The sequence below is a fragment of the Protopterus annectens genome, chromosome 5.part0, assembly GCF_019279795.1.
Source record: "Protopterus annectens isolate FY-2018-M chromosome 5.part0, PAN1.0, whole genome shotgun sequence".
Classification (NCBI taxonomy): Eukaryota; Metazoa; Chordata; order Ceratodontiformes; family Protopteridae; genus Protopterus; species Protopterus annectens.
The window spans coordinates 1,163,683,091-1,163,704,004 of NC_056735.1; positions in this window are offsets into that span (position 1 = coordinate 1,163,683,091).

Sequence of the window (20,914 nt, forward strand, 5' to 3'; positions counted from 1 at the left end):
GGATCTGTGGGACAAGCAGCACAAATACAGACTAAATATTGTTTCCACACTAAAAGTTGCTAAAATCACAGGGTCTGTGCTAGCATAAGGGAAATGTTTGCAACTATTACAGCCTAAAACACTTACCTCTGCTCTGTCTATCACTTCAGCTGAGCTCCTCAACTCAATACAATTCAAATACACAAAGTTGAAAATCTCGGTTGTCCAGCAGCACAGCAAAAAGAAAAATCTCAGCCCTTGTATAACACTGCAAACAGACTTCTCTCGCCGAGTCACCTCTCCTGGCAGGCAGGCTAACTTCCACTGACTCCCGTCTTCTTCTCCCCTGATGTCTTCGATCTGGACTGCAACTGGCACCGCTCCTTCCTTCTTCCAGCCTAGTGTTGAAATTGAAACTCCAACGATCGAACACAAAAAAGTAAAATTTGTGATTCCTGGAAGCCTTTTTCAAGCCATCATTTTGGTGCAAAAAGGCTTCCAGGAACATGATTGGCCTCTATTTGGGAGGTCTCATTGACTCCCGTCCTCCTCAGATTCTCTACTTGATTGGCTCATAGACAGAGTTCGTGATTGGCCGTAAATGCAGTCTCACAGCCAACGTGGATAGCAGCAGAGCTATGCATTGGTTTGTATACCGCAATGCCATGGTACACAAACCAATCAAAAGTGGAGCCACAGCTGTTCAATGCGGAACAGTGGCTTTGCTCTTCATTAAAACTTGGATGCTCTGGATAGGACCCACAAGATCAAAATAGGTACAATCACCTCAGACAGCAGACCTGTCACTAGTGGTGTCCCCCAGGGATCTGTTCTGGGACCCCTACTGTTTGGCATCTATTTCTCAGTGGTCCAGGCAAAGGCAATGGGCCTATGGCTGACCAAGTTTGTGGATGACTGTAAATTGGGTGCTGTTACTGACTCCCAAAATGATGTTAACATACTGCAAGAGGGTCTCACAGCTACAATTAGCTGGTGCCAAAGTCATGGCCTTAAGTTAAAAACAAAAAAAATATTACCATACCATTTGGCAAAAACAGGGCCCCTAATGATTACCACGTCAACAGCAACCCCCTAAGAACAGAACCTGTGGTGAGAGACCTGGGTACTCAGGTTGACAACAATCTCACATTCGACCATCATGTGGCTGTCAGAAAAGCCTTTTACTTGGTTCATCTCATAAGTAAAGGGATTGCATCCATAAAAAAAGGAGGTTATTACCTCTCTGTACTCCTACCTCATTAGACTTATAATTGAGTATAATGCCCCGTTTGGTATGTACTTCTCCAAACACCTGCACCAACTGGACAGGCCACAGAAATACCTCACAAAGAGAATCCAGGGCCTCCAACACCTGTCCTATGCGGAAAGGCTCAAATCACTATCATTTTACTCAGTATCATACAGATTGCTCAGAGGTGATATTTGTCTCACCTACAAGGCAATATCGGACCCTGCCCTACTAGAGATGCTCCATATCCATAAGTCTAACTCCTGGTGCATTACCTGCTTGATAGGGCTAAATCTAATATGCAACATCAACAAAACCTGCTGAAGAGACATATTTGTCTTCTGGAACAGACTTCCCATACATGTCAGAGTATCTCGCTGACCCTCTTCAAGTGCAGCCTTGATGAATGGATGGTTCCACCTTTGTCCCTCACTGACAGGGTTGACAGGTGCTGACTGAGGTTTCTTTTTTGGGAATAAACTCTTGGCTAGGCTTATAAGGGCCCCAGAGCCATTAGCCTAGTAAGATCTTAAGTCTAAATTTGGAGGAGTAGGGATTTCTTGACTATTTGGTAGGAGGCTGGAGGCAACAATATGAGATGTGAGTACAAAAGAGAATGTTTTGTTGCATACCAGCTTTCTGCTGTAAAATATTGCATACCAGATACAAGTTTATACATTAACAATCCTCTGGAGTAACATTTATTTCTTTTCTTGACCTTAAATGTAGCTTCACACCTTTACTCTAGCTCTCTAAAACACTTTGGCATGATACTGTATACAACCATTGCATGCTTTTAGCTCATATTTAAATCAAATGATACAGATGTCAAATTTCTCTCAAAAAGCCACATTTTATACATTATTCATCATTGCCATATAACTCACAGTAGAAAAGACAGTCTGTGCTTCTGAAAATCTTTTGTACTTATTAAAAAGGTGTAAAATCAAAAACTGACCTTTATCTGACCAGCTTCATTTTGTAGAAACTAAACCTCCTATAATCTGGATATGTTCTATCCCTTTCAACAAGCTAAAGCACCTTCAAGCCTGGTATGAAGGCCAGTTGGAAGATTTTTTTTACACTTGATTCTTGGGTATATACCCCTCACACAAACACACTCCTACAAACACACACACACACACACACACACACACACACACACACACACACACACACACACACACACACACACAATCAAAGACATACACACATACACATTGACAAAATATCATATGAGATAAAATGTTTTATGTGCATGTCTTAAATCATAGAAACTAATTTCTAAATTTTAGGAAATGTCCACTACAGGACAATCTCTTTTTGATTGCTAAACTTAATTTAGGACAGATTCTATAAGACTATAACTATAAACTTTTACAGTAAATCCAAAATTTCACAAGTCATAGGTAATATAACATCAAATGTCCAAGCAAAAACTTGCATTACATTTATATTCGATGACTTAACAAAAATACTAGTAAGTAGATATAACATCAAGTCATTTTTTAACTGGAATTGAGAATGTGTGCACCAATCATATGGATAAAGAGTTTTGTGTAATTCTACACTCTCTCAAGAAAGATTATTGTTAGAAGTACTACTGTACAACAGGATGCCTCTTACACAGCAAAAGTCACTTCCATACCTTCTGAAGATATTAGTGACAGATATGTAGCTTTTCTTTTAACTGATACAACCCATTATTGAAAACAGAGCTGCTTTTTGTAACCTTCAAACAAGCCACCTTAAATAGCTTGAAAAGAAGCAATGATTCCTTGCTGGAAAAATCAAAAGGTTTGAAAACTTGAACTGTTCAGTACAACTGCAAGAACTGCCATTATACAATTTATACTCCATGATTATAATTTACTCAGAGGAAGCAGCTGCTATAAGGCATTGTCTGCTCTAGCTCCATCTGAAATTCTAAACAGTTTCTATTATAGTAGCAAGCATTTTGTGTCACTGTTTACTTTGGCTAGTTTGTCCTCTGAGACACTTCACACATTGCAGATTCTTATTACCTTTCTGTAAAAACATCACTTAGTTTGAATACAGCTCAGCTGAGCTCACCTCACGGTTGTATTATATGCTGCTTTGCTTGCTTGACTAACCTGTGTTATGTGACCACCAGACAGCCGCAAACAGACTTCTCTCGCCGACCAAGTCAGTCACCTCTCCAGGCAGGCACTGGAGCAGGCTCCGACACACCCGTCTTCTTCTCCCCTGATGAAATGTCTTCGATCTGGATTCTCTGCAACTGGCACCGCTCCTTCCTTCTTAATCCGGCCTAGGCTAGTAGTATTGACTCCAATACTAAAAAAAAAAAAAAAAAAAAAGTTCTCCAACGATCAAGATGGAACCGAACGCAAAGTAAAATTCCCTCCTGATTCCTGGAAGCCTTTTTCAAGCCATTAATTTGGCGCAAAAAGGCTTGCAGGAACTCCATTTGGGAGCTCTCATTGGCTCCCATTCTCCGCATATTCTCTACTTGATTGACTCGTAGACTGAGTTTGCAATTGGCCGTAAATGCGGTCTACGAGCCAATCAAAATTAAAAACTGCAGAGCACAGCCAACGTGGATAGCAGCACAGCAGAGCTATGCATTGGTTTGTATATAGCAATGCCAATTGGCAGTAATTGCGGTACACAAACCAATCAAAAGCCTTGTAGCGGAGCCACAGCTGTTCAATGTGGAACAGCGGAACAGTGGCTTGGATGCTCTGCACAAATTACAGTTGACTTCTTCAGAAAAAACAGAGTGCCTCCACCCCACTCCTTAACAAACACATTCCAAACCAATTTGTAAAAAACACCATAGGCATTTAAAGGTACAGACTCCCTGTTTGCTCCACAACTATACATGCAAGATAAAAACAAACTAACTATAAAACATGATTCAACATGTACTTTAAACTTAGTATTTTGACAAAAAATCATAAAGTGAACAATTGAATAAAAAATCAATTAGATGAAAAAATCAACAATTATATAAAAAAATCAACTTTTAACCTCAAAAAGCTGGTTATTGAAACCATTTAATTCAACCCTGGAAATATATTGGTGTTGACCCTTAATTGCCATAACAGTTCTTTGTATTCAACCCAGTAATCCATAGGACCTCCTCTTTCATCCATAGTCAGCTGTTCAAGAACTGTGAATTAAAATTGTGACCTGGGTGGGTATTGACGTGCTTGGCCAGTGAATATTTTATGTTCATTTTCCTAATGACATATAAATGCTGGTAAATACATGTATGAAAGGCATTTTTGGTCTTGCCTATATAAAAACAGGCACACTTCTGACAAATACCAGCATATATGACATTCATACTGCTACAGTTGTACTTATACTGAAATTTCACCCATCCATATCCGTTAAGAAAAACACTGTCACCTTCCAAAATATACTTGCAGTGAGTACACTTCTTGCATTTGGAGATTCTCCCTAATGCTCCAGCCATATTGACACCTTTCCTCCTCTCTAAGATATTTTTAACACTGGTGTCCTTTCTGTACACTACCACAGGGGCTTCCCTTACTCTCTCTCTCTTATGGCATTGTCTCCTGCCAAAATAAAACAGTTCTTGTAGACAATGTCCCGAATCAGTGGGAACTGAGGGGTGTAAGTTAATATAAAACCATGGTGAAAATGACCAGAGGATGAATCCCTGCTCTCCAAAGGAGCACACAATCTGGAGATGTCAATCCCTAGTAAGGGATAAAAATGTCCCTCAAGTCTCTTCCTAGTCACTTCATCAAGAAGAGGTAACACAAATTGCTCAGGATAACCTCTTTGTACCAACATATTCAATAAAACTTCCCTTTCTGCATAAAAATCATAGATCCTGCTAGTCATGCAAGCCAACCTCACTCCCTGTCCCTTAACCAGGGAGTGTTTCAGATGTAAAGGATGCCCGGTCTCATAATGAAGAAGGGAGTTCAAACAGGTTGGTTTTCGATATATGGTAGAAAAAAATTGTGCAGAGGTATAATCCTTGCTAATCCTGATGTCCAGGTAACTGATGGAATTGACATGAGTTTCCATAGTGAATTTCAGAAATGTAGTGCTAGAATTGAGGAACAAAAAAAAAAATTCATCCAACTGGTCGTGATTACCTTTCCATAAAATCAGGATGTCATCAAGGTAACGTCCATAAAACTTACACTGTGACATCCCTGTAGATGGAAAAACTATGGAAAGTTCCCACTGAGTCAGGACTATGTTTGCAAAAACTGGGGGCACAGGCTGCACCCATAGCCAGACCTGTACTCTGTTTGAAAAATTGACCCTCATAGATTACAAAACTATTCTCCAAAACAAGTTCCATCAAAGTTCTCAGAGTCAAAATTTTGGTATGTGAAAAATTGGTATGCTGACATAAAAAATCATAAAACATATCCACTCCTTCTGTGTGATGTATTACATTAAATAAATCCTTCACCTCTATAGTGGATAAAACCCTGTTGACTCATTGGATCTGAAGAAGGCTTGATTAGCTGAAAGTGCTTGTCCATCTGTTTTCATCAGAAGGGTTCTTTTTATGTTCCTTACTTATTCAAGCATTGTGAAGTTTTATTTTGAAGTTTCAATTTGGTTTTCTGCATTTGCGATGTTATGTTCTTCACATCATATATCCTTTACTGTTGAAACTACAGTCTGAAATTTCAGTTTGATTTAATTACTTGTGGTGTAACGCTCTTCTGTTTTTACAATTGCTGTTGTTTGCTGAGTGTTCTTTAGCGGAGGTCACTTCTATTTTTCTAAGTATAAAATACAGTCATTAAACCCAGAATAACCAAATAAAAATCTTCGTTCCCAATTGCACATGACAATGTTGGCATAAAGTGGCCCACAATAAGATCCCATAGCAACACCTACTTGTTGAAAAAAATACTGTTCTTCAAAATAAATATTATTTTTCAGCACAATTTCCATCATTTCTGTGTAGGTTTTGATACAGTCTTGTTCAATCTTTTCCCTAAACAGATACTCACTGAACCAATCCAACCCAATGTCATGTGGAATTACAGTGAATAGATCTTTTACATCCACTGTAAAAAATATGAGACCACTATCAAATACAACACTATTACTTTTGGAAAGAAAGTCCCATGAATCAATACAAAGATGCATCTCTTGTCTTAATAAAATTTTCAGTTTAACATCCAAAAATTTTGCGATAGGAGAAGTGACAGAGTTACGAGCATTAACAATCAAACGGAATGGTGGGTCCACAATCTGTTTATGTAACGTAGGAAGTCCCAAAAATAGTGGGGATAGTAGGGGCATCTATTTTTAATATTTGTATTCAGGTAAAGAAATACGTCCTTCCATGAGGATAACACTTAGTTGAACCTTGATCCTATTATAGGTGATATTTACCTCATTCCTAGAGACTTGACAATACATGTTAGTAAATAAAATCTTGTACATACTTTCAACATAATCTTGTACATCAAGAATCACAACTCCCCCACCCTTGTCAAGTTGTATAATCCTGACTTTCTGTTGTCGTATCAAGGACAATATTTCCCTCTCCTCAGGTTTTAAATTGCTTGAATAGCCATAAGGCCCTTTAAACGAATGTCTAAAGTCAAATTCACAAACTTTCTCAAAGAATTACAGGCTGGGGTGAGTTGGTGGGTTACAAACACTAGAAAGTATCAAGTCATTGTTGAGGTCCATCCCACTGTTACTAAATAAAATACTTAAATTCATTTTGCGAACAAAAAGTTTTAAATCCAGAATTAACTGGGAAAGATTAGATCAGAAACTAGGGACAAAAGTAAGCCCCATGGCAAATACATCAGCAATCTCCCCAGAATCCTCATAAGAACTGTAATTAAATACCTTAAAATCCCCAGTATTATTAAATAGAATGCATGGTTCATTGCTGTCATCAGGCCTAAGCCCTTGCATAATTAATTCCATGTCTGTTTTCATCTTCAGCCCCTCGGTTGGTTGTAGGATGAATTCCTCCTCTGTTGTCCACGTTGGTTCCATTGTGGTTTTATTTCCCGGTCCATTGGTCTGTTCCTGTTGTTGTATTCCCAAATCCTCTCGGAACACCTCGGGCCCACTGAATCTAAAGGAAGTCATTGCCATTCTGATTTTCCTCATTGTTATTAATAATTTCCTCATCTTGGTTGGCTGGTTGGTTATTAAAATGCGAGCGAATGCCTCAATGCTGTGACTCAGTCGGCCAGGGCTACGCCTTCCCACATGAATATTCATCAGTGTCCCATTTTAAATTATGCAGTTTATGAGATTTTATGTTATTAATGATGTTGTCTATATTTTTAAAAACTTGAAGACACAACTTGGATAGATTTGGTTATTATGGTTCTTCACATATTGATATATATACATAATCATGATTTTAAAGTTTTAAATGTATGTGTTTTAAAATGTATAATGTGATTTCATTTATTTTTTTCTTTTGCACATTATCAGTTAATTAGTTAGTTAATTAACTTGGGATAGATCATGTGATATGGGAAGGACTTTTAAACTTGGTTTTTCAGTTCATTTTTTATCTGAAGTCTTCTAAAGGAAAATGCTTGAGTGATAGAGAAAGGCCAGGAATTGACTGGAAGAATCAGGAGTACCTTTGACTTGAACCAGGGACCAACACTGGGAGGTTGAGATATTCAGGAAGATGGTCAGCAGCAATGTAAAATTAGTGAATAAATGGGAGAACCATAAAGTGTCAGTCCTATTAGATATAGTTTAAGCACATCAGTAGAACTTCTGCAAAAAGACATGACAAGTTTGTTGACTATGTTAAACTGGAAGCATAAACACCACTTTATATCATTAATGTTTAGAAGACTATGAAGTGTGAAAAAACTAATTGTACATAAACATGTTTTTTGTTCTTATTAATGTTAGTATAAAATTATGCCATCAAATTGCATGTTATTTTACAAAGTAGTTATTTATAAAAGAAGTTCTTTACAGTATACAGTCAGATGTATTTTAAATGTGAGGTATATGAGCTTTATCAGTGACTGCTGTGTATGCTAGTGACACTAAAGTATAGAAGTACTTTTTCTTAATTTAATGTATCCATACTTTACACTGTAACAAGATAAGAAAACTTGGAAGCTTGGTAAGAAGCAAATTAAAGTTAATATAATGTTGTGGTCTTGGGCTACTGGGAGATGTAAAATGTAAAAAAATATATATTGATAGTATATGTATAATTAAAAGATAACACATTTTCTTGTTTTTATAGAGATGTGTGTGTAAACTAATTTCCTTAGTTTGAACTATGAACAAAGGATTTTTTAAACAAATATGCTTGAAAAACAAGAGAAAATATAAAACTCTTGAAAAATGAGGTTCTTTAGAAAAGTAAAAATGGCAATTCTTTCTTGCTTTTGCAAAGTTATTAGCTGTTTGCTTTCCCATTATTACATGCTTTTAGCAGAACATAATAAATATGTTCAAGCAGCTCATTTTCATAGATCTGACTAGTGCATTCTGAATGAATTCTATAAGGGATCTTGCTTGCATTTACAAAGTTACTTTTTTCATTAGAAAATGATTTTCATTGTGGGTAATAAGTCCGAAGGGGCACGGAGTAAATGAGAAATGGTCTGTATATTGTGTTCTGAGAGAAATGTACACAATACAATATAATTAACATTAAAGGGACACTGACAAGCACAAACTAGGTACTAAATAAACTAAAAAAATAACAAAAAATGAATTTCCAACAAAAAGCGAGACACGAAAAAAGTACACTGTTTTAATATAAATGAAGCACTTTTCATTTTTGTGAATACAGCAACTTCATCAGATTACATAAAACAAACTCCTTACAAGTTTAAATAGTAAAGAATCACATGAACAACGATCAGCTGATCAAGTAACCATTAAAAAACCATGACCATTAGGTAATCGGATCGTTAATAAAATAATACAAAAACAGCACATAAACTCATATCACCAGCGTGAATATAAAATGTTTTCAAATAAAACACAACTAAAGTAGTTGTAAATAAAGGAATTCCTATCATTATTGCAGCTAAGGCAGTGAAGGAAAGTCCACTTGCCTTATATTCATATTATACTGTTGCTAAGTGGGAAAACGTCAACAAGTAGTGCATCATTAAACTATGCAAACCTCTCAATTGTGAAAGATTAGACCAAATCGGATATACAACAGTTCAAAAATAATAACTACTAATATAAACTTATCATAACACAATAGAAAATAATAATAAACCTAACATAACTTTCAATAATAATTGACTAAAGGAGACTGTGCTCTCAATTATTCATACATGAATGGCATACTTCTCTCCTAGGTCTACCTAACCAGACGTTTGAGCTTTAAAAGACAAGAGATGTTACAGGAATCATTCAGACCAGGGCTTGAAAAGGCAATGAGCCTTATCTGCCAAGCTAACTCACGTTCTTCAAGTAACCAGTTAGAAGAACCACCCCTAGGGTCCATAGTCACTTGGTCAATTGCTTTGAATAGGAAAATTTGATTTTCGTTGACCATAAGATGTCGTACTAAAGGACTCTCCAATTTATTTTTTTCTATAGCATAGGTGTGTTCGTAGACTCTGTCTTGCAGTCTACGTTCAGTCTTCCCAACATAGAAGGCTGGACACATTTTACACCTAGCTACATATACCACCTGTTTGGAGTTACAGTGGAATTTGTCTCTCAATCTATATTTTCTACTGTTTATGTAGAAAGTTTCACCTATCTCTATATGTTTACACATCCTACAATACTCACATGTGGTCATTCCAACAGTTTTAGAAAAGGAAGATATCAATTTCCTTTCTAGCAAACTTTTAAGGTTAGCTCCTTTTCTAAAAACAAAGTTGGGTAACTGGGCAAATTTAGTAACCAAAACCTTGTCCAGTGTGATGAATTCCCAATTTTTATAGAGAATAAATCTAATCATCTCACTATCACTATTGAACGTAGTGGTGAATCTCATTCTAAAATCTTTATTGGGTACAATCACTTGTGAGTGTTTAAAAAGAAAAGATTCCTCTCGAGTGGATTCTCTTATATTAAATTCATAATTGGGTCCATCTGGTGTTAATCTTTTGTTCAATAATGGTTCTATCTGGCCTGTATGTCTTTTATGGGAAACTTCTACAATTAAAGACTGAATCAAATCATCAGGGTATCCTCGTTGCTGGAACATATTGCTTAATTGGATACATTCGTCATTAAAGTCAGTGTCTAAAGAGACCATACTAGCTGCTCTAATAAGCTGACCTTTAACTATGGACCGCTTTTGATGGAATGGGTGGCAGCTTGAAAAATGGAGGAAAGAGTTGGAATATGTCTCTTTTCTGTATATTTTTGACACGTACCTCCCATTGTTTGTGTCCTTAAGTAATTTACAATCCAAATAATCAATACAACTCGTGCTAAAATTGAATGTAAACTTCAAGAATTCTGTAGTAGAATTTAAATAGTTGACAAATGCCCAGGCTTGTTGTTCAGTTCCCTTAAAGATGATAAAAATATCATCTAAAAAGTGTGTGTAGAACAAAAGGTTCACCCTGTGTTCGCTGAACTTGAATATAAATTCCTTCTCCCAGTATGCTGTCACCAGATTGGCAAAACTGGCTCCACAGGGTGAACCCATGGCTACCCCACGCTTTTGTAGATAGAATTCGTTGTTGAACAGGAAAAAGTTATTTGTAAGGATAATGTCCAACAAGATTTCCACAGTGCAGATCTCCTGTGTTGGTGCGTTCTTGGACTTTAGCATAAGGCTTACCCATTCAATACCTTCTGATTGTGGAATTGATGTATAAAGATCTTTGACATCAATGGTCAAACATTTAAGGTCAGGGTCGAACCTCAAGTTGTTAATTTTGTCCAAGAATGACCAGGAATCTTTACAAATCTGTGGTTCTGACAGAAGGTATTTTTTTAAAATTGTGTCAACCACTTTAGTGCAAGGATATGTAATGGACCCTCTCCCATCAATAAGGGGTCTCATAGGTGGATCGCATAAATTTTGTGAACCTTAGGAATACCAAATAGCACTGGAATTTTAGGCCAAGGGAGTGAAATAAAGTTGAAGATGTCAATATCTATCACTGACTCGATGAACAAGTCATTAAAATAGCTTTTAATACGGCTGTATGCTATATTAACTTCATTTAGTGAAGCTTTTGAGTATGCATCACTAATTAACATGGAATGGATCCTCCTGTTATAATCAACCTGATCAAAGATAGCTGCTCCTCCACCCTTATCTGGTTTTATCACTCTAATGGAAGATGTTCTCAACAAGTGTAACATTTCTTTTTCATGCAAGGTAATATTAGACTTCTTGTTAGAAACACCGAACCTAGGTTATGCTGAAAAGTGTCTAAAGTCAAGTTCACACACTTGTTCAAACATTCTTAATGTTGGGTTTAAGGGTGGATTAAAGGTGCTCGGGACTTTTAAACCTTGGTTAGAGTTCAATGTATTGCCAAAAAGCACCATAAGGTTCAACTTTCTCACAAAAAGCTTCAGGTCAAAAGTTAGTTCCACAAGGTCTGGAGGTCTGTTTGGAACAAAGGTGTTACCCTTTTCTAATAGATCGATTAACACAGGGTCGATTCTCATAGAAGAATAATTAAAAATGTTAAAGATTTTAAAGTCTCCTGTTGAATTCGCAATTATATTGATAGTGGGACAATCACCCTCAGTTATTTCCTGAAACTGTTGTTTCGTTTGATACTTTGGTTTTTCTGGTTGCGATTTAAGTTCTTTTTCAGAATCGTAGCTTTTTGCGAGAAAGTTGAACCTTGGGATCTATGTTCTCTGATAGAATAATAAGGTTAATGAAGAGAATATATGAAGGGTCAGAGGCAAGAATCAATGTAAGAGTATCATCTAACAAGCTTTTTTGAAGAAAAATTTCAGGTAAGAATGTCCATTTTCCCAACTCTTATTTGCTTTATATTTAGAAGCATTGGTAAAAAAAAGGGAGTTATACATTCAAGGACATAACTGGTATGATACTCAGGAAAACTTAGCTTCATCTGCAGATTATATTATTTTGTACTTGATGAATACAGAAAATGACCTTTTGAGCTTGTTGAAATTTTGTGCCATTTTCAATTTTTTTCAGGATATAAATAACTGAAGATAAAACAAAGACTAAACTGACAAACTATATACCTACACATTAATTGGTTCAGTAATACCCTTGTTTATGAAGATATGAAGATATGATAAGGTGAAGTATTTAGGTGTTTGGATTAAAAAATGGTTATAGCAGCTAAGAATATGTGGGAAGCAACTAAACAAAAGATAATACGGTAACTGAGAAACAAGAAGCTTCTTATTGTGGGTATGGTAGTAAGCTAACCACAATGAAATGTTTTTAGTCCCATTAGTATTATATTTATGACTGATACATAATAAAGAGCTAAATGAATGTATTTGTGAGGGGAAGAGCTGCATGAGATAAGCTGATTCTCCTCATAAGGCATGTTAGTTTAGATTTGCATTATTTGAAGGGATACTTAAAACTAAGCATATATGGCTCATATACATAAATCAAGAAGAAGGATATAAATAAAAGTGGAATAGGTTGATGAAATGGGGAGAGTTAAAGAGATATAGAGAGACTATAATTTTGGATGCAGGTCCTTAAGGTGCATCTAGAACTAGGGGGTATATAAATGGGCAAGGAAGGTTAGATATTACCTGAGAAAGTTAACAAAGGAGGCATATTATTGGGAGCAAGTACTTTAGGAGGGAATGGTAAAAGAGTAGGATGAGGGTAAGCAGAAGTCTGAACTGCAGGTTACAGATACACACTAACATCCTTATCAGGAACTGGCAGCAGAAAATAGGCAAAGATAGAAGGGTAAGTGAGTGCTAAGTGAAAGACCAACTCTAGCTGAGTTTTTTTCATTTAGTCTAGAGTAGAGGCTGCTGATAAAAGAGGGCATTAGAAGAGAATATAAAATATTGCATAACCATAAGAAACAAATAGATGTGGTTAGAAAAGATTTTGAAAAGAGAATGGAAAAGCAATTTACAAAGGAACAATATGAATGCATTTATAAAGCTCTGAGGTATGCAACAAAATCCAAAAGGTTGATGATTTTTTGCATGGAAGTGCTTGCATATGTATTTTTTTTCTACTCCAGGTAGACCTCAGAGGATTTTTCCTAAGGTGGATTGTAGATACTGCAGGTGTAATTGGGAAACAGTAGTAATTAGGAACATGATTTCTGGGAATGTAACAAGTTGTCAGATTTTTAAAAGTCCCTAAAGGGTACTTTGATAGAAATGTTAGGGGAACAAATATTTGTAACTAAGGAAATGTTTTTTTTGAGCTGGGATATAGGATCTGAATTGTATAGACATAGTGTAGCCTTACTAAGTTTAATATTGTTGCCTGCCAAAATAAGAATTACTAAAATATGGGACTCAAAATCTATTCTCAATGAAAAGGATTGTTGGATATTGTAAAGGAGATGAAAGAACTGGAGATGGGATCTTTAAAGAGGAGAAGGAACAAATTTCACAGAAATCAATGGAATTTATGGGAACAACATGTGCAGAATAATGTTGATAAGGACAAGGAGTGAGTTGTAAGGGAAGGCAAGAATTGAGCAATTTATGTAATGTTGCAGTGAATGAAAATTATTAAAAAGAAAACATATGAATACTGCTTGACTACATGGAAACTGTTTTTATAATTTGTTTTATTTTCTATTAATGTATGTAAACCCATGCTACAGTGTAAAATGTGATGATTTAATAAAGGTGGTTTAGAAAAGATGAGTTGTCTAATTCAAGTAGCCATATTAGATTCTCCATTTATCATAAATAATTGAAGAAACCAGACAGATATCTAGACTGTGTCAGAGTTAAAAAGCATTCTATGAACTGAAAAGTTGTTTTATTAAATTGTGTCTTTCAGTTTGTACAAATGTTTTAATTTTTATGTAAATAACCTATGACATGTATAGTAGACTGATACGATTAACTTATAAAGAGCAGTGTAATGTAATGCATTTTCCACTTAGATATAAAGGATTGTGATCAGGTCCTTCATTATATCCAACTTGTTGTTTGTGTTGTTTGTTTGAGACGTGGATGTTGCAAATATCGGCATTCATGTTTTGAGCATATCACTAATTATGATGGGGGAGACCCACACTTAATTTTTTGAATACATGTAGCTTTTACTGCCCCAATATATTGTTCATTACAGAAAACATTGTAGGCATGTGAAGGGTTTTACAGCTTTCAGGCTTATAAAACACTTAGCACTGCCTCTCATCAGCAGGTCGAAGTGGTGTATCTTTGATTCTGTAAAAATTTGTTATACTCTTTGTGCTAACACACACAGAAAAAAAGTGTGGCAGTCTGAAGGTTTTCTTTGGCTTTCAAATCTGTTTTATCTTCTTGCTGCTCTTCTGTAAGGTTAGTACTAGACAGTGTTTATGCCCTAGAATGAGAGCCAAGGTTAACAGAGCTGATAGGTGCTTAACAAAGTTGTCTTTTTTTTTCAAGAATTTGAAGGGTAATTGCAGGTCTTCATGCACTACACAGAATATTATTATGGGGGTTCTGATCATACCCAACCTATTATGTGTCAGTGACATTGGATACCAAGAAATTTACCTTGATTGTGAAGCTTGAGAGATAAATCTTGGTATCCATGTCAAGAACACTTAATAAAGGGTTATTACTGGTGAGCTGGTCATAATTGTGTATAATGAATAGAGCTTCATCTGTTCCATGTGCTATCAGTTGCAGAAAAATGGGGGGAAAAGTAAAGAAAATGTGCCTTCACCTAAGGCTGACTACAAGAATTACTGCATCTAATCCATTTGAAAATCCAAAGCTGATATAAGTATACAAAGCTGATTTAAGTATATATGTATATTTATCTGTTTCAGTGATATCTAGCAATCCTGTGCTGCTCTTAGGTTAGGTTGTAGTTTTTAACAATATTCTGCTGTGTTTTGTGAACATATCTCAGGGTTTAGTTCCCAGGTTTCTTTATGCAGTACTTGTCTTTACTTCTGTTCTGATTCAGTCTCCATTTTTTTGTAAAGCTGATTTAAATATATATTTTTTGCTCTAAATATTTCAGTGATATTTAATAATCCTGTGCTGGTCATAGGTTGTAGTTTTTAACAATATTCTTCTGTGTTTTGTAAGCATATCTGAGTGTAGTTACAAGGTTTCTTTATACTCTTTACTTATGTTCTGATTCAGTCTCCATTTTTTTGTAAAGCTGATTTAAGCATATATTTTTTGCTCTAACTGTTTCAGTGATATTTAACAATCCTGTGCTGCTCTTAGGTTGTAATGTTTAACAGTATTTTACTGTGTTATGTGAACACATCTCAGGGTTTAGTTCCAAGGTTTGTTTACTTGTCTCTACCTTTGTTCTGATTCAGTCTCAATTTTTACTTAGGTGTGACATCTTGGTCAATACCTCTTTGTGTTTCTGTCTGACTGCCCTGAGGGTTTAACTTTAGAAAAACCTTTTATCCTGGTGGTATAAAGAAATTAATTCTGTACATTTCTGCTGTTTTCTGCTTTCACCTGTGGCTGGCTACATGAATTACTGCATCTAAACCATTTGGAAATCCAATGCTGATAGAAGTATATAAAGCTGATTTCAGTATATATTTTTTTGCTTTAACTGTTACTGTGATATTTAATAATCCTGTGCTGCTCTTAGGTTGTAGTTTTTAACATTATCTTGCAGTGCTTTGTGAACATATCTCAGGGTTAGGGTCCAAGGTTTCTTTACTTGTCTTTACTTCTGTTCTGATTCATTATCCATTTTTGTAAAGCTGATTTAAGTATATATGTTTTGCTCTAGCTATTTCAGTGATGTTTAACAATCCTGTGCTGCTCTTATGAAGTCATTTTTAACAATATTCTGCTGTGTTTTTGTGACCATATCTCAGGGTTTAGTTCCAACGTTTCTTTATACTTCTCTTTAATTCTGTTATGATTCAGTCTCCATTTTTTGTAAAGCTGATTTAGGTATATATATTTTTGCTCTAACTGTTTCAATGATATTTAACAATCCTGTGCCACTCTTAGGTTATAATTTTTAACACTATTTTGCTGTGTTTTATGAACATATCTTAGGGTTTGTTTCCAAGGTTTCTTTACTTCTGTTTTGATTCAGTCTCCATTTTTTGTAAAGCTGATTTAAGTATATATTTTTACTCTGTTTCAGTGATATTTAACAATCCTGTGCTGCTCTTAGGCTATAGTCTTTAACAGTATTTTGCAGTGCTTTGTGAATATATCTCAGGGTTCCAAGGTTTCTTGTCTTTACTTTTGTTCTGATTCAGTCTCCATTTTTATTTAGGTGTGAAATCTTGGACAATAGCTGCTTGTGTTTCTGTCTGACTACACTGAGGATTTAACTTTAGAAAAGACTTTCATCCTGGTGGTATAAAGGAATTAATTCTGTAAGTTTCAGCTGTTTTCTGCCTTCACCTGTGTCTGGCTACACAAATTACTGCATCTAAGACATTTGGAAATCCAAAGCTGATATAAGTATATAAAGCTGATTTAAGTATATATATTTTTGCTCTGTTTCTGTGATATTTAACAATCATGTGCTGCTCTTAGGTTGTAGTTTTTAACAGTATTCTGCTGTGTTTTGTGAACATATCTTAGGGTTTAGTTCCAAGGTTTCTTTACTTCTGCTCTGATTCAGTCTCCATTTTTTCCTAGCCACCCACCCACCCAATTGCTGTTGTGTTCTTAAAAGTTGGTGGCTTGTGAGTTGCCCATCTCTACTATAAATTTGATATTGGGCACTCCTGCCAGTGCCATCACATCAGCCATTCTATTGTGTACAGTGAGATCATTTGGGAAGGCCCACATCCTTAGTTTCTTAACCTTGAATTATCTTCTGTTTATTTTGTGTCTCTTCCTACTTTATTATTTTATATTTCTTTTACTGCTTGCTCTTAAAGTGTTCAATTGTATTTATTCTGCATTTATTACTGCTTGTTAGTAGCCTGATTACATTGTAATTGTTTATCTGTGTGGCTTAGTTTTGGTTAAAGGAGCTGGGCTTCAGGCCAGTTATTTTACATTAAGAAGGTTTTTGGTCTGCACTCTTGTGAGAGGAGAGGGTAGCCTCTGCCCTTCTGAGCTGGGAATTTCTGGGTGATGGCCTATTGTGCCTGTTGTTCTAAGTGTCTTTGTTTCAGTTGAAGCACTTGAATTCCAAACCAGTTATTTTACATTTGGAAGATTTGTGGTCTAAACTCTTGTGCCGGGAGAGTATAGCCTATACCCTTCTAAGCTGGGAATTGCTGGTTGAAGGCTCATTGTGTCTGCTATTCTAAGTGTCTTTATTCTGGTGTAAGCACTTGGGTTCCAAACCAGTTACTTTACACCAGGAGGATTTGTGGTCTAAAGTCTTGTGGCAGGAGAGGATAACCTATACCCTTCTGGCTGGAAATTGCTGGTTGAAGGCCTATTGTGTCTGTTAACTCTGAAGTTTCTTAGTTCAGGCTTAAGCACTTGTGCACCAAAACAAGTTGTTTCACATTAGAAGGGTTTGTGGTCTAGACAATTGTGGTGGGAGAATGTTGCCTACACTTTTCTATATTGGAATTGCTGGTGAATTCCTGGATTATTTAAACTGCATTCTGCTGTTGTGACTGTGATTCTTTGCACTTTGAATTTCTAGTACGTCTGCATTTTATAGCATAGGTTAGAGTCAGGCTCACTGAATCTAGACTTGGTATCACTTGAGCAATAAAACCAGCTCTGCACTGAGATACTGAAATATCTGAAGCATCCATTGCTTCCAACTAATGATAAGTGCAAGTTTTTTCCACTAATATTGCACTTTTAATTTGAATTTGTATTCCACTGTCTGTTTGAATTGTCTGAACTATTTTTTGTCACATTATATTGTTCAATGTACTAATTCAGCTGTAGCACTGGTCTGTTTTGAAACTTCTGAGCATTAACTTCAAGCCTCCTTTCTTGGTGAAGGCTCTTCTGCAACATTGTGTGAGGAGAGTGCTGTCTAGGTCCCATTTAATCGAGAGTGATTAAAGTAAAGAGAGTTTTCTTATTGCCTAGTTTGAGCTAAAAGGGGTATTTTTCTTTGTTTTATTTAAACCCCAGGTTTGCACTTGTTTGCGTGTAGTGCTCCATTGTGTACTGCTGTGTGGTGGTGGTTACCATTGTTGATTATAGATACAAACATTTTGCTTGTTAAATTTTTCCTTAGCACTTTGCTTGTGGTCCTCCAGATGTTTCTCATGGCACTGCTCTACTGCCAGGTGCAACAGTAAGCCTAGGCTCAGAGGTACCAGTGCACTGTTACCCACTAGCCACTCCTAAGTGTGACCTCTTTTTCTAATGATATAAATTTACCTATCACTATGGATGGACAATTTCCCACAGTTTCTCCAGCCAGCCTGGTCAACATGGACATTCTGAGGCAGTGTAACAACTGCCTCATGTTCAACAACAACCCTTTACTCCTAGTCCACATAAACACAATGTGTGAGAGATGCAACTATATTAAGAACCTTGAATCTATGCTCTCTCACACACCAGTCAGTACATATGACAATAAACAGGTTACCAGCATGCACACCTCACCTCCTACTCCACCCAAACCCACATCACACATACCTACATATGTGGAGGTCCTCACCAGAAACATACCTAAACACAAGAGACCTCCCAAACACAAACACAAGCACACTACACATAATACTTCCTCTGCAGAACTCATTACACATAATAGGGCATGCACCAGTGTCTCACCAGTCAAACCTTTAAGGCAAAACACAAAATCAAACATATTAGTCATAGATGATTCCATTGTGAGACACACTGATGTCCCTCTCACCAGGCTGGATAAGGAAAAGGTCACAGTCAACTGTCTGTCAGGTGCCAGGATACTCCATATCACACATGCACTCAAGTCTGTCAACAACAGGTACTGTTATGACTTGTCATAGTCCATGTTGGTGTGAATGATTTGAAATGTACCACTCTGGACTATATGAAGAGAGTCATGACTGAGCTGTCGGACTATGTGTCTTAGGCAAGTATGCCCCTAGCCTTAAGCAACATTTTACCTTCACCTAGGATGATGGCTCAGTACAAACAGAAAATTATTGACTTAAATAATTGGCTTATCTTCTGGTGTCATTCTAAGGGGATCCACTATCTGTCAGCCTGGGATGACATGATCAACAGACCTCAGTACTTTGACTAAGATGGTTTTCAGCTGTCACTCCTGGGATTTTAGCTACTGGTTAAGGTTCTTGCAACCCCCATAGTGCCTTTTTTAGGCAGTGTCTCAAGGACAAAATTCCCATCATAAAAACTCTAAAAACTACCTCAAGGTAATGCTGCTAAACTCTTGGAGTCTCAACATGAAACTGAACTCACTGGAAGCTATCCTCACCTTGAAAGATGCAGACATTTGTGCAGTCATGGAGACCTGTTGAAGGCTATGGAGAACACCCAGCTATACCAGGTGGCACCTCCTTCCACATGTTCAGACCTCAAACTGAAGGCATGAAAACTAAAGGAGGTGGTGTATCAATATTCATTAAAGATAACTACATCTCCAGATTGGTTACACAATATGATTCCCTGGAGAAACATCAGGTACATTTAACTGTTGGTAGGACACCTATGTAAGTCATTGCCAGCTACTGGGCCCCCTCTATGAAGCAGGACACCCATTCTGCCTATTTGGATCTACTGGAGTTTATCAAGATACATCCAAACACTATGGGGTTTGGTGGCTTTAACTACCCATCCATTGACTGGGTAAATTACTTGTGCTCAAACTCACTTGCCCAAAGGTTCCTCGACTTTATTAACTCCAACACCCTGGACCAGCTGGTTGACATCCCAGCAAGGGGTGCCACCATCCTCTATTCAGTGCTTACCAATATTGCAGACCACTGTAGCACCCCCCCACTGTGAGGTCCTCCCTTGTGAGATCTGACCACAAATCAGTCTCTTTCGAAGTAACTATCACACCTGACCCTCCCCCCAGTAGCAACTAAACTAAAAAACTTCTCCAAAGCAGATTATAACCTTTTACAGGATGGTATAAATAGCTCCACTCACCTCCTCTTTCAGATGGAACTGGCAACTATGCTGAGCTCTACACCAGTGCTTTATATGAATACCTTTATACCTGTGTTGATTCAGCCATACCTGATAGGACCAAAAGAAACTCCTCAAGGAAGAGCAAACCTGCCTGGTGGACAACTGCCATTAACAGGCTTTACAATAAGAGTAAGAAATTGCTGTCTAACAGTAAGAGGGAGCAAGCCCTCCTAAACTGGAAACACTCCCTCCTCAGCTTAAACAAGCAAATAAAACTTATTGTGAAGTCCTCCAAAGCAAACCATGAGTCCAAATTAGCTTCCTCAACAAAGAACCACCACAAGGCATTCTAGAGTTACATCTGTAACCTAAAAGTAAAGGCACAGATCTGTGCTGAACTGGTAGTTAATCATACCACATATACTGAGCCTTTGGACATAGCTAACCTGTTGGCCAACAAGTTCTTTAAAAACTTCACTCCCCTGTCTCCACCACACGTACCCCATGACATCCCTACCACCTATCCCCTACCTTGTATCTCTAAAGAGCATGTCATAAATAACCTCTCTAAGGCCAAAAACACGGCATCTA